The sequence below is a fragment of the Lygodium microphyllum genome, chromosome 18 (genome assembly GCF_053477565.2).
Source record: "Lygodium microphyllum isolate KBCC chromosome 18, Lygodium_microphyllum_v1.1.10, whole genome shotgun sequence".
Lineage (NCBI taxonomy): Eukaryota > Viridiplantae > Streptophyta > Polypodiopsida > Schizaeales > Lygodiaceae > Lygodium > Lygodium microphyllum.
The window spans coordinates 46176795-46191069 of NC_141152.1; positions in this window are offsets into that span (position 1 = coordinate 46176795).

Genomic DNA, 14275 nt, shown 5'->3' on the forward strand with positions numbered 1-14275 from the left:
AGCTTCCTTCTGAAAAAGTATTCCGCAACTCATAAAGCTTCCTTGTATCACATCAATCCATGACATTTGGCTATCTGAAGCTCAGCATTGTGAAAATTCTCAATCTCTGCTCTGTGTCTGCCATAGCCAGACAGGACCTACCTCACTTGGAGCTTCAATAACTTCTCACAACCAGGCCACTTCAGCTCTTGGTGTCTTCTAGGGAATTGTTCTTCTACTCAAGGCGCTTCATCTTGGCACGAAAATCGATCACATTGCTGCGCCCTGACCCTGGCATTACAGAAATCGTGGAAACCTATCTTGAACTGCGCCGAATCTGATCGAGGGCCCTGCGTGCTTCATACAGCTAGCGATCTTGACGATTTTCATAGGGCTTTGATAGCCCATGAAGTCAGCTTCCTAGACATGTAAAATTTTTTGAAAATGATCAAGTATAGCTCTTGCAATCTGAGAAAAACCAGGCCCCTGTCTCAGAAACCCTAATTCCACCATAGCCAAAATTTCTCAAGCTTTTTTTTCTTCAGTTTTTTCTCTCTCCTGACACTCAACCCAAGCCTCTGTCACTCTAATCCATTGACCCAGCATCAAATCAAGGAGGGGAAGGACCTGAGAAGATTGAAGAACGACCGAACGATCCCGAACAAGAAGAATCAAGCTCAACATCAACACTGACATAGTGTGTTTTCACACTGTCACTAACTGTGTCTCTTAACACACTGCATTCTGCTCTTCTACTGATAAAATCTCAGAATTCTTGTGTTGATTTGCTGCTGATCTTGCAACCTCAACATGGGAAAAGACTCTCCAAATGCTCGATTCAAAGGAGTCGGGTTTCACACCTGGCAAACTCGCATCAAGCTCATCTTGATGAAAAAGGGTCTTTGGGCCATCACAAATGGCAAAGAGAAGAAACCTCGGGATGCGGACCTTGCAACTACTTGGCAAAAGAATGATGACAGAGCCCAGGCCATTATCAAACTGGAACTAGACGACAGTTATATCCACCATGTGGATAACTGTGAGACCTCACAGGATACATGGAAAAGACTTGACACCCTGTTCGGTGCACAATCTAAATCATCAAAGTATGGTCTCTTGATTGAGTTCTTCAGGCTTGAAATGAAGTCCAGCACATCATTTGCCACACATCTCAATTATATGGAAGGACTCCTAACCCAACTTGCAGGAATCAACATTAAAATGGATGAAGATGTTTGCATCGGTGTTCTACTTAAGAGTTTGCCTCCTAAATATAATAATGTATCAACAACTTTAATCAACATGCCAAATCCTGAACTTGTTGATATCCAGGCATCACTGTTAGAAGAAGAAAATAAGCTAAAAACTAAGGAAGAACCAAGTACCTCTAGAGATGAGCATGCATTATATGTTGGCAACAGGTACAAAGGCAAGAAGGATAAGCTCTTCTGTGACTTCTGCAAAAGGACCGGACACACCGAGAAGTTCTGCCATGCAAGAAAGAGATCCCAAAAAGCCTATCTAGTTGCAGTCAAAGAAGAAGAAGAAAATGGAGCAAAGGAAGAAGAAGATGAAGATAAAGACCACCAGGATCGGAAGGACAAGACTCATCAGTCCTTCTACTCTCATAACTCTGATAGACTGTTTTAAAAGCCTTGTATTTCCTTGCCCTAATGCTTCCTGCCATAAGCTTTGTAAACTCATGTAACTTGGAATTACAGTCCCTGTACACTTTGTGAGGCCCCTGTTACAGCCTTTGGATGTCCATCATGTTTTGGTGCCCACACTTAGCCTTTTCTGCAACAGCCTTTGGTGTCTACCATGTTTGTGGTGTGCCCACACTTTGCAGGTGGTTCTCATTACAGCCTCTACACACTTTGTGCCTTTCTAGTTGTGATTGAGGAGGGGTGTTGAGAATCAGCAATCACACTCACTAAACAACCTCTTTGTATGGAGCTTCAGGGTCAAGGATATGCAGGCTAACCTATCCCATATGCACAATGGTGCCTATTGCAGTTTCCTACTTTCCTATAAAGCATTGTACTTGCTTCCTTTTCAAAATGTAGTGATAGTACTCTTTTCTTTTTAGTGAAGTGTCAATGTCATTGTCCACATACACAAGATTGTGTTTATGAGTCCAAGTCTCAATCTTGGAACCTAATTCACTTGTGTAACAAACAGTGTCTTTTCCATCACGAGTCCACACTTCTCCTTCCATCCTCCATAGCTTCCGCCTTTGCCATGCTCTAGATCCCGCATTTCTCACAGGGATGGCCCCTACAAGATTGTCACGATAGGGAAGAATAGGTCTACGGCTCTACTAGCCGATCTGCAGGGAGTAGAGTTTAAAAATAAGGTTAATCTTAATAAGATTAAACCTTATTATTTCTAAGTATGCTAATATAGAAAAATGCATTGTAGGTCCATGCTGGGGATGATTTGAGACCTGCGAAAGAGCTTAAAGCTGGTTGATGGGGCGGTTAATTCCTTATTTGGAGCACCCATATCTGGAGCAGAGATACCATCAGGGGAAACTCATCTGGTGGAGCAAAGGATACAAAGTGATTGAGCAAGAGGACAGAATCTTTGTGTGGGAGATCAAAGTCTTCTGCCATCACTGGTTATGAATGTTGACAAGTATCCCTGTTGAGTTCAATGAAGAAGGTGGGATGGAGCCGTCAGTTCACCCTCTAAACATGCTAAACTTTGACTATCATAATTACGAATAGAGGGGTTTGTAATGGCAGGCTGTGTAAACCCATTGTGGACGTACACATTATATTTTGACGGAGTGTCTAGGGGCCCTAATAAAAAAGGGAGTGTTGGAGTAGTAATCCGAGATCCCCGATGTAGAGTTACGATGAAGTTAGCTGCTTATCTCGGGGTAGGATTCACTAACAATATGGCGGAGTATAAAACCTTGATTATGGGACTGCATATTGCCAAACAAGGTGGTATTCGTCGGTTGTTAGTAAAGGGGATTCCCAGTTGATCCTGAATCAGCTAGATGGGACATACACAGTGCGGAATCCCATCCTTTGTATGTATCATCGTACTGCCATGACCCTACTTGAGGAGTTTGCAAGAGTGTCTTTTCAGCTGATTCCACATTACTGGAATCAGTTTGTGGATTCATTGGCAAATCTTGCTTATGAAGAAGACATTTTCTTCTATTATGGTCCTATTTTGGATATTGCTATCAATAATGAGACAGGACCCGGTCGCTTGTGGGGAATGTTATCAGAGCATGCAATATATGGCAGATGATGGTTGATATGGGTGATGCAAATCTACCGTTGTTATCTTGGATCCATAGGCTGATTAGACAACATGTTGTGCGTACGCATCTTGCTATATATGCAGGAGGGATGGGTCATAACCTTATGCATTTAGTTTAGGGCTATGAGCCCTAGGTTTTTCCTCCTTGGAAAGGAGCCCATTATCGCATATCTATATTCTTTCGGGAAGGGATGTGTAGGTGCTATTCTGTTTTATCTCGTTAGGCCAAGAGGGCCAATCCATTTTGTAGTGACGTGCTTTACATTAGGCCAAGAGATCCAGTTGTCTGTTTAGTATAGGTGCAGTTAATGGTTGCTTGTTTTAGTCTTGTGCTAGACAGGTTCAATGACGCGAGCTTGGACGGAGCCTTTTGTTGCGTGGAAGCTTCTCATGGCCCTATCCAGGTGATATCTATCCTTTATGAGTACCGTATTTTATGCTATATGTGTCTGTGTACTTGTTAGGGGATTTTCTTTTCTTGTTGGGGACCATCGTCCAAGGCACGAAGTCCCAGGTTTAGGTTACGTATGTTTAAGGGAGGTCTGAGTAGTTGTTGCCTCCTGTAAAGACATTGCAAGACATCGAAAGATCTGTTTTAGAAGGGAGTCCTAGTAACCCTGTTGTGCTAGCCGGCTAGGCAACCGTTCTAGGAGTTCTTATTAGTTGTGAGGCAGTTAGAAAAGCTTGTCGAAGAAAAATGATGATAGGGGAAATAAAACCCTGAATATCTTAAAGAGTATAACTATATACAGAGGTGTGTAAAAAGGGGTTCTAACCCCCTATAAAAATAGAAAAAAAAAGAAAGGAAAATTTATAAGTAGTTGATCATCGCCTTGCGAAGGCGTGGTAGGTACCTGGGGACAAGTCCGATGCCTTGTCTTGCTAGGGGAGGCATCTTGCTAGAAAAGAAGAAATTAAGGACGGTTGGAGCGAAAATAAAAGTGAGCGTCAGAAAAGGATTAAGTGTCGCCTTGCGAGGGCTTGGTAGGTTCTTGGGTACTGAGACAGGACCTGAGGCCAATGCCTTGTTCTCCTTGGGTCACTCCGCTCAGCTCCCTCCTTTTTACATGCCCGAGTATGGAAACATAAAACCCTAAAAGAAGAAATGTGCTGAAAGAAAATACTTTTTGATCATGCTATAGGAGTCCTCGCCTAGTAGGAGTTCCTGGTTGTGTTGTCCTTAGTTAGGTAGGTAGTTCAGACCACCACTTAGGGCGACCTCTTTGATAGTTATTTTTACTTTGGCCATGTTGGAGCAGTTGGTTAGTGACTAGCTTCGGACCCTCTATCTGATTATGCTAGGCCTACTCCTTATGGATGTCATGCCTTGGTTTTGTCAGGGGGTAGGGTGAGCATTGTGTTGTGTTTTAGTATATATCTATTTTGTATCAACTTGATGCTTCCTTTGGTTGTTTTTGTGCAGATCTGTTGTGGGATTCGACGGGTTGAGTCGCTCTATCCCATGGTGGCCAATGAGAGCAGAGTTTTGAGCCTGGGATGTGCCTAAAATTTGCCAAAAAATTTGAAATTTAGGGGAAAAATATTCAACATCGAAGGCGGTAGCTCCAGCAAAGGACGATTTTAAGCACCAAGTGAAAGGCGACTTTTAAAAGGCGCCGAGCGACACTTGTTGATTTTTGATAAAATTTTAGACTACCGTGCAGGTTGTCAGGAGTTGCTAGCCAATGTTGGATATCAAGCCGGACGCCCAGAAATTTACAACACTCAAATCGAAGCTCGGACGAGGAAATGGCCAAGAACCGGTCAAGATATGAAAAGGTGGACTTTTGTTGGCCAAAATGGGCATGACTTTTGGGAGGTTGGGGGCCCAAATTTTATGTCACAGAAATTTACAGCACTCAAATCGAAGCCCGGACGAGGAAATGGCCAAGAACCGGTCAAGATATGAAAAGGTGGACTTTTGTTGGCCAAAATGGGCATGACTTTTGGGAGGTTGGGGGCCCAAATTTTATGTCACATGAAATGAAGATGAAAAAACGTGATTTCATGGCGTGAGGAAGCGTGGGCAGTAGGCGGCACATTTTTCACTTCATCCTCTTGATGGATGATTTCCAGGCTGCAAATAACCCACCTAATTGATCATACCCCCGATCTTCTCCTTCCTTGCTGATCATATCACCATTCTTCGCCCGTACAATGGTGGCCTGAATGAAGAGAGCCAATTCTAGTCTTTCTCTCTCCTTTCTCTCTCTCCCCTAAGGGGCTGTTCTTGTGTGCAAGAGGAAAATGAAGAATGGTGAAGGAAAGCTTGTCCGGTTGGAACCGGATTGCTTCTGGGTGGATGTAGACATGAAGATTGCTGATTGTGAAGATGCTAGACATTGAATGTGGGCTGACCCGCAGTCCCGTAGCAAAACCGAGATCCCAAGACATGGAGCGGAAGCAGTAATTCAATTTTTATGAAGAAAAAATGAGTTTTTATGCTATTTGGTTGATGAAACATTGTTCCCATGGGCTGATTATGCATTATGATGTTGTTTTCTATGTGTTTTATCAGTTTATCTCTGAAAATCAGAAAATCATAAGTGATATGGCTGAAATTAATGGTATAAAATCCGTAAAACACGCATTTAAGGGGTAAAATGAGGTTTTTTGCAAAATAAATGAGAAATATGAGATATAACATAAAAAAAAATCTAAAATTTTACTTTCAAAGAACCTAAGGGCCACATCCCGCAATCAATCTTAATTTCTAGTCATTTTTTATTGAAGAAAATAGAGGAAAAATACCAAAAAAATGGTGAAAAATGAGTTTTAAATTGGAGAAAATTAGGAAACGATAAAAGGAAAATTACAAAAAATTACAGGTGTGTTTGTGCAATGTATAATGAAGGTAGAGCACGAGGTTAGCCTTGGTTTACCCTCATTTCTATGTTTTCGTGTGTATTTATCGCTTTCTTTATAAAGAAATACATAAAATGATTCTTTCACCTATCAACGAATGCAAAACATTAAACGATAGGGTGAGAGGGGAGTTTGAGCGTCAAAGTATAATCTTAAATTTGATTTATGTGTTGCATCATGCCTATAGGACATTGTTTTAAAATAAAGGGAAAGGCAGCATGAGCATAAGGCTCGGTGTCTGTTCTCGTTACATAAACATTAGCATGGAACTCATGAAAAGAATTGTTTCGCACGATGCACAATGCTGATTTTCTTCTGTTTGTGCACTAAACCATTCGCATTATGCACTATGCATGGTTCATGGTATCAAAGAAAAAGCTCCTGGACTGCATAGCAATTGTTTTCTTAGGACTTTGACCTACGATTGAGAGTGTGAGGTTATCCCTTGCCGTAGAGTAGAGGGGTGGTTTCCTAAGGGACTGTTAAGTAAGGAAGCATGGTATATCTCCTGGATACGAGAAATATAAAAGAGAGGAGTTTGTGTTATATGTTGAGCAGCATATCAAGGGGCCAATCCCTACGATGTAGGAGAGCTCCAGTGGGGCCGTGGTGTTTCCACCGGAGAGGTTGCCTCCATATGTGTGTGATCGTGGCATTGTCAATGTGTAAGGGTTCTCCCTCTGAGGAGTTTAAGGGAAACGTTGGACTATAAACTATAAACGCATAGATTAAGCTTTAGGGCAGTTTTTCCTTTAGCATTAGATTGACGCTCCTGGTCCACGAGGCAGTGAGGTTGTTTGTGTGTCATGAGCATGAGGTCCGGCTAGTGCCATAGCCAGTGCCAGCCCATTTCAGGTCCGATCATATTACACAAGCACAGGACGTAGAGTCGCAATTACAAGTTAGCCTACACCTCTAGGGAAAACTTAAATTTGAGTCTAGGGCTTTGAAATAACTTGGCATTAACTAGTGGAAGTCAAGGTGCACCCATGACCAATTTGAATGGGAGAGGAAGCATAATGTAGAGTGTGCCCATGTTGTTAGTTCCTTCTAATGTGACCATGCTGATAGATAGCTAGATGGCTCCACTAAATAATGGAAGCCAAATGACAAACCCTAATGTCATTCCAATTAATCAACAGAGGAAAGTGATCCCTGATCAGCTAGTTAGACCAACTAAATGGTAAGTAGATGACCCTAGCTATGAGTCTACTACATCAAATATTTTTAGCAAAATGGAGGACATAATGAAGCATTATACTGAAATGATAACAAAACAATATAGACAATAGCCATAGATGTTAATTTCCTAAGGAAGCAATAGAACTTGATAGGAAGTTAATGCCCTAAAGAGAGTGGTCTATTAACATTCAATTATAGGTGGTGTGGTAGTCAACACTTTTCGAGAAATTACCCTAATGTCAAATGTGACATATGTGGGAATTTGGACCATTTAGCTAGTACTTTTGTTGGAGTAATATCAGCTCTCTTCAGTAAGGGAATAAGCATCCAAGTCCAATAAATCATCAAGTGCAAGGGAACAATCTTCAAAGAGATGAAGGACCAAAATAAATACTGCAAAGAGGAAAAGCTACTGTAGAGGAGTTGGCTAATGGTAGTGGTGTCAACCTTGTCGAAGCTATGCATGTTAATGCCTTTGAGGGTTTCAATTTGTGAACCATTACAAGAGGACAAAAGGTTAAAGAAGGTGACAAAGATAATGTAAAACCTATTGAGACAAAACCTAAATAGGATGATAAGGGGACACAAGTCCTTAACCATGAAGTGGTAGCCCATCCTCTAAAAGCTTTTGATGGCAAAGCTAACCCCAATAAGATACTACCAAAGAAGAAGCTAGAAGCTAAGAAAGAGGCATTAAAGTCTATTCAATTTGACCAAGAGAAAGAAAGGTCTCGCAGGAGAAGAGAACCATTGCTAATTATCATGAATTTGATTTAGTGAGTTCTCTTTGCAAGGTAAATCTTGATGTGAATCTCCTATAGTTGATCAAGTTATCTCCAAGAGTCTTAAAGAGTTCAAGAAGATTCTTCACACTGGGTACATTGTTGATCCCTTGGGAATAGCTCAAGTGGGAGATGATTAGTTTGAACATGCTGAAAAGAATTACTCAAGCGTACTAGCATAGATTGATGGCATATTAGTAAAGCATGCCATTAAGGACCTCTGTCAACATTATGAGTTCAGAATTGATGGAAAGATTGGGACTAGAAATCCAAAAGGATGCCTCCACAATTCTTTGAACGGCTAATGACGGTTTAAGGCAACCTAAGAGTTGCATTACGAAATTCCACGTGACTATTGCTAATGTAGAATTCATTGTGGACTTTAGGGTTACCAAGTTTGTAGGTTGGCCAAGCTATCAAGTATTGTAGGAAGGCCATGCATCTGGATCTTGCAATTTGACTATCAAGTTGATATATCCATTGGTCATCTAATTTTTCGCAAAAGTGTCTGACGTGTGATAATGGATGCATATCCTCAATCACCTCAAAGTGAGAGTGTACCTTTATCTTCCTCAGAATTAGATGCATTAGAGGATCCATTTGGTAGTGAGACTTCATCAAGTAACAAATCAAAAGAGGGGTCTACTATAGAGAAGGTCTACCAAGTGACTATAAATGAGCCAATAGAAGCTCAAGATAGAATTAGAGACACGGATGTGATTGAGCTAGACCTTGGTACATTGGATGATCCACGACCAATTAAATTAGGGTCTATGCTCAATCTGAAAGAAAGGAAGGACTACATGTCCTTGATCCAAGAATTTCGTGACATTTTTGTTTGGAGATATGATGAGCTTAGGGTTATTCCTCCTAGTTTAGCTGTTCATACCATCCCCTTGAAGAAAGGTAGCCACCCTGTGTAACAAAAAGTGAGGCACATGTCTTTTGAGCTAAGGGACATACTATTTGAGGAGTTGCAAACATTGTGTAAGGCTGGCCTGATATTTCATGTACAACACACAGAGTGGTGTTTGCTCGTAGTTATTTGGAAAAAGAAGAATAATCAAATCCCTCTTTGCATAGATTTCAGGAAGCTCAATAAACAGATGGTCAAAGATTACTATCCATTGTCATTTATAGACCAGATTCTAGATCAGTTAGTAGCTAGGGATATCTATTCATTTATGGATTACTTTTTTGGATATAACCAAATGGCTATTGTAGACAAAGACAAGTTAAAAATGATATTTTCTACTATATTTTGAACCTTTGCATATCATGTTATGGCATTTGGGCTATGTAATACGCTAGGTTCTTGGCAATGTACAACTAATAAGACTTTTGGTGATATTTCTCTAGAGAAGTTGAAAATCTTTATTGATGATCTAGGGATAGCCACCACAAGTGAGAGACAATTGATTATTTTAAGAAAATATTTTGAGTGTTACAGGTAATTCTGCATTGCTCTTAATTCAAGAAAGTGTGTCTTGAAGTACCCTATGGATTGCTATTAAGTCATGTGGTTAGCTCTATTTATCTTGAAAATATAAAGGTTATTATTGCTATGAGTCGGCCACGTACTCCTAAAGAAATACATAGATTTCTGTCATCAGTGGGATACTATTAAAGATTTATCAATGCAATGTGAGAGAGAGGACATTGCCATTGAAGAATGTATTTTCCTTTAATTGTGAGTTCGTTTGGAGTGACCCATGTCAAGTATCTTTTGAGAATGTAGAGCACGAACTAGTGAAAGCATTAGTCCTAAAAGTACCCAAAAGGAGTGAGGTATTCTATATATTTTTAGCAACTACAATGTAGAGTATCACTGCTGTTTAACCTAGATTTGGGAGGAGAAGTGGTATAATCCAATTGCATTTGCTAGCCATAAGTTGGGGATATCGTAGATGAATTATACCTACATCAAGAAGCTGTGCCTTGGGATGGTATTTGTGATAAAGAAATCCAGGTATTACATTGTCTATGAGAAGGTGGTATTTTATATGAAGGCGGAGGGATTGAGGCTATTGACGAACAAGCTGCAGTCACTTGACCATCTAGAGAAATGGTTGATCACCTTGCAAGACTTTGACTACGAAATTAGGAGTAAGCCGCTAAAGTTGTAGGAAATTGTTAAATGTGTTGTGGATTTCAAGTAGGCAAAGGAAGTCTTGGTTGAAGGTAGTGGCCTTAAGGGTCTATTCAAAATTGATAGAGCCTCCATCTCATCCTGATATGCCACCATAACACATTATCTATCTACAAGAGAGACTGTAACTGCTTTATCAAAGCCTGACAAGAGGGAAATTAGGCAACAAGCCTTGAAATTTTCCTTGGTTGTAGGAACATTATACCGCCAAGGGATCGATGATGTTTATTGTCGCTCATGTGTCCTACCTAATGAGGTCCTATTTATCTTGGAGAAGTATCATGACTCTACTTGTGGAGGGAACTTTGCTGGACAGTTGACTATGAAGAAATCTTTGAGAGTTGGATATTGGTGGCCATCCATTTTCCAAGTTCATTTTGTGTATATCAAGAGATGTGATACATGTTAGAGACATGACAGTAGGGAGAACATGAAGCACCTACTAGCTTCTACCATGGCTATACTAGCATTTGAGAAGTAGATATCGATTTTGTTAGACCTGTATATCCTTCATAAAGTACGTGGAAGCATTATATCATTGTAGAAAAAAACTACTTTACAAAGTGGTTTGAAGCTTGAGCTATGATGAAAGATAATGCCAAAGGAAACAACTAGCTTTATCATGAAACAAATTGTCTACCATTTCGGTCCACCGAAAGAGTTAGTGAATTCGATCGTGAGATACACTTTCTGAATAAGGTCATAGAAGCCTTGATGGAAGTTCTAAAAATTAAAAACAATAAAATACTATAACCATAGCTAAGTTCCTTTGGGATTAGGTGATCTCAGGTTCGGTTGCCCCATTGAACTAGTTCGTGATCAAGGCACACATTTCATTAATGAAGTGATTGCTCATCTCATGTCTACCTTTCTGATTGTGCATAAAAAATCCTTGCCTTACTACCCTCAAGAAAATGGCTAGGAAAAATCTACAAATAAGATCTTAGTGAATGTCCTCACCAAGGTAGTCTCTGCTTTGCGCAACGTGACTGGGACAACAAGTTGATGGTAGCCTTATGGGCCTATCAAACAACCTATAAAATGGCTGTAGGACAAACTCCCTTTAGGTTGACCTATGGAACTAAAGTCATTTTACCAGTGGAATTCTTTGTCCCTAGCTTGAGATTAGCTATTCAAGAGCAATGGGATGGAAAGGAGGCATGGGTAGAATGCTTATTTGAGTTAGAACGCCGATCAGAGACTCAACTTCTAGCTACCCATGCACGAATTTGCAAAAAGGCATGGCATAAGAGCTAGTTTGGTAAGCATATCAAGTAGGAGACTTTGATCAAGGTGAGCTAGTACTATTATACTTAGTAAAAGGCCACAAACAGAAGGTGAAGTTTAGAGGCTTAGGGCTTTTCTGAGTTCACACCATCATCAAAATCGACAATGTGAAGCTCGAGACCCTTGATGGAGAGGGCGTAGGCTTCTTCAATGGTAGCCACATAAAGAAGTACTACCCTCCCACACATCCGCTACACAAGTCTCCCATGCTAGGGTCCCTTGTGAAAGTTCAAGTTGCCATAATTATGGAAATGGAAGACGAGGATGAAGAAGCAGTGGAACCTCCTTACCTTCACATAACAGTCATTGCCCAACAAACACATACCTTCCATGCATTGATCGATGAAGGAGCTTATGTTAATAACTTAACTCACAATCATTGGGCTCAAATCAAGTGACCACAACTAGAGCCCACAAGCTCCAAACTCAGCCATTTTAGGGGCCAATCATATGCACTTTTGGGAAACTGCAAAGTCACAGGCTCTATTGAGTCTCAAAGCATACCCATAATCTTTTATGTGTTGCCGAGCACAAAAGGTGCCAGTAATGAATCACTATTGGGATGCGCCTTTTAAAAACAGGCCCATTGCAATGTCGAATATGAGTCATAGCGCATTCACCTTGCCATGAGTAATGTACACATCATGACAGCTTTCAACAAGAGCAATATGGCTCCATCAAAGCCTGTGGAAGCCACTGATAGAGGAATCCACCACCATGTCTAAGGAGGGGGATTGTGACTTGTCACAACTCACTAAGCCTCAACATTAGCAAATCATGGAGATGAAAGCTAAAGCCCATGAACCCAAGTTCAAATGGGTACGTAAACATCAAGGACCGTCACCAAGAAGCAACCAAACATGACCCTGCAAGGCTAGGAATTCACTCTCAAAACCTAGGAGAGGCATAGAAGAAACTATAGACATTGACAAACAGTCAAGCCGCGTTGGGTCCGCAAGACCTTATTGCAAGTGCAAAGCTATTACGAGGGCAATCTGAAGGTAAGCATGATTGGGATAAGAAACTTCATATGGCTATCTCGGCTTATAACATGACATTTAAGAGAGCAACATACCACCCCATTCAAGCTGGTATATGGGGAGGATCCCGGGTAGTTCTCTATATGTATACCCTCTACATCACGTGCGTTTGAGGCCTATTTATAAATATCCTTATCTGTGAATTTTTCCTTAATAAAACATAACCCTTTTCTATTCAATTTTGTAAGTAACCCCTTTATATGGGACCCTTATATATGTAAAAAATTTGTAAAAATAATATTTTTAAATTCCATTTTGTTGAATCCATGTGATACATACATACATTTATTGATTGACCTCCCCAGAGGAAGAATTGTGTATTGCCCTTGGAGATTGGGTTACCCACTATGAGGTTTGATCTAAATCATTCATTGGGTGAGGTAGAAGCATTGCAAAAAAGGTTCATTTCTCTTGTGCATCTTGATGAAATACGATTGTAAACTTTGTTACATCAAGAAGTGGGGAAGAAGAGGATAAAGGCACTCCATGAACAAATTGAGCTAAAAGATATAAATTTGTGAAGGGTCAATTGGTGCTATATTATGATGCTTGTCGCAAGTTATTCCCTAGCAAGCTAGAACCTAAATGGGACGGCCCATATAAGATCATTTGGATAGAAAAGAATGGCTCTACAATCCTTTTAGTAGATTTGAAAGGGGTAGAGTTTAAAAATAAAGTGAACTTTAATAAGTCAAAGCCTTACTATGTGTAAGGGCTTACATCCGACTTGGTGCTTTTGCAAGTCTTCTAGGATCTAGCTTAAACGTGTAGTGGTTACCAACACAATCGGATGGGAAGAATCATTCCTTATCATCCATATTTAGAGCAATGTTACCATATCAAGTGATATGTTAGAGTAAAGGTTATCATATCACAAAGTGGTAATAAAGATCTTTTACTTGGGATATTAAGGTCTACTGCCACCATTGTCATAGGGTTCTTTTTAGCATCCCTATTGAGTTTGGTGAGGAAGGAGAGATTGCACTTGTTATACTTCCTCTCTCTTAGCTCAACTTTGACTATCATAAGAATGAGTAAGCCTATCAATGAAGAATGGGTTTATACTTTGTATTTTGATGGAGCTTCTAAAGGGCCCAGTAAACATGAGAGTATGGGAGTGGTCGATAAAGATCCCCATCATAGAATTATTATGAAAATGGGAGTATATTTAGGAAACTCTTTTAATAATAATATGGAAAAATAAAAGGCCTTAATCGTGGGATTGAATATGGCTAGACATGGTAGTATCTGCCACTTATTAGTGAAAGGTGACTCACAACTAGTGATCAACCAATTGATGGGACCTATAGTGTGAGCGATCCCATTTTGTGGTGGATGTACCATCGTGTAGCCTTGGATATGTTGCAAATTTTTATGACAGTGACTTGCCAGCTAATTCCCCGATAGTGAAATCACTTTGCAAATTCCATGGCCAATTATACTTTTGTTTAAGATGTCTTTTTCAACTATGGTCATGAAGGGCTCTTATAATTACCTTTAACAGGACTATTATGGGGACTTCTTGCTGTGCTTGCTGACATGTCTTATTTTGGCTACCAATAGTGGTTTGGGTTATGAGTCAGGCAGCACTTCATCATCTTCCTATTTTATTGTGGATGCATAGGATCGTTCAATATCATATTCATTGAACACTCTCCTTTCCATTTATGCAACGGGTTGGCCAATAATTTGATGCAATTAGGGTGTAGGGT